At 47.1% G+C, this 1,205-nt stretch overlaps 1 pseudogene; it reads left to right on the forward strand.

The window, feature by feature from the left end:
• Positions 1 to 519: 519 nt before the first annotated feature.
• Positions 520 to 770, forward strand: LOC101522804 (NEDD8-like; annotated as a pseudogene).
• Positions 771 to 1,205: the final 435 nt, after the last annotated feature.

Genomic DNA, 1,205 nt, shown 5'->3' on the forward strand with positions numbered 1-1,205 from the left:
GCTTTCCCAGGCCACAAGCAGGGAGCTGGATGGAAAGTGGAGCCACTGGCATTAGAACTGGTGCCTGTGTGGGATCCTGGCACGTGCAAGGTGAGGACTTTAGCCACTAGGCTACTGTGCCGAGAATAAGGTTTTAATAAAGGCTTGTTCGTATTGGGCTGGGATAATTAATGCCCCAGGAGGGACTAAGTTTGAGGAGCAAAGAATGAATACTCTCTGGGAAGGCCTTGTAGGATAGTATAGATAGCAGTAGATTCTTAAAACAAAGAAGAAATTATTCCCCCTGAGGACACAGTAGGAAACAAAACCTGAACCATTTGTCCCATCTGCCTTCCTGGTGTCTCAGCTCTCCCCACCCTAATCAGAGGTCCATATGGGCATGCACTCCATAATTATTTACAATTATGTAAATAATACAAAAAAATAAAATAAAAATTAACAACAGGAGGTGGGGAGTGGCAGGAGTGATTGCCGTGGTAGCAGCAGTTTGTCCATGCGCAGCCCCAAACTGGGAAGAAGATGCTAATTAAAGTGAAGGTGCTGACTGGAAAGGAGGTTTTAGTTAACATAGAAGCTACAGTCAAGGTGGAGTAAATTAAGGAGCTGATGGAGGAGAAGGAGAGGATTCCTTCACAGCGGTGGCTCATCTACAGTGGCAAACAGATGAACGATAAGATAGTTGCGGATTACAAGATCCTGGGGTTGGGGGTGGGTGGTCAGTCCTCCACATGGTGGTGGACCTGAGGGGAGCAGGCTGGCTTAGACAGTAAAGGACCCTCTCTCCATGCTCTCTCCTTACCTTGAAGCTCATAAAAAAGCATCATTTATTCTGTCACTCTATGGGACCCCAGAGCCACTGCCCCTCTCCTGGATGCCCAGCCTTGTGTGTCTACTGGTGGGAGACTGTGAGGGCCTCGGGATGCAGTGTTCCTGGCACAAAAGGGCCTTGCTGGCATTTGGGTTTTAGTTTGCAGCCCTGTGTGCTTCCCTCTCTTATGACTGTGTCCTTGATTGTCAATAAACAAATAAACAAAAAAGACAGCAGCAGGCAAACCAGAGCACAACTGCATGTGATAAACTTCTGGAATTTGACAGAAAGGGGAAAGGTGCATTTCCCTGGATTACTTGCCATGCTTTCTTGTGTCCACTCAAGAAATCTTCGTTACAAAGTCGGTGATATCCGTTGAGAAGCAATGGCATGCTGT

This window comes from Ochotona princeps, chromosome 7, assembly GCF_030435755.1.
Source record: "Ochotona princeps isolate mOchPri1 chromosome 7, mOchPri1.hap1, whole genome shotgun sequence".
In the NCBI taxonomy this organism is placed as follows: Eukaryota; Metazoa; Chordata; class Mammalia; order Lagomorpha; family Ochotonidae; genus Ochotona; species Ochotona princeps.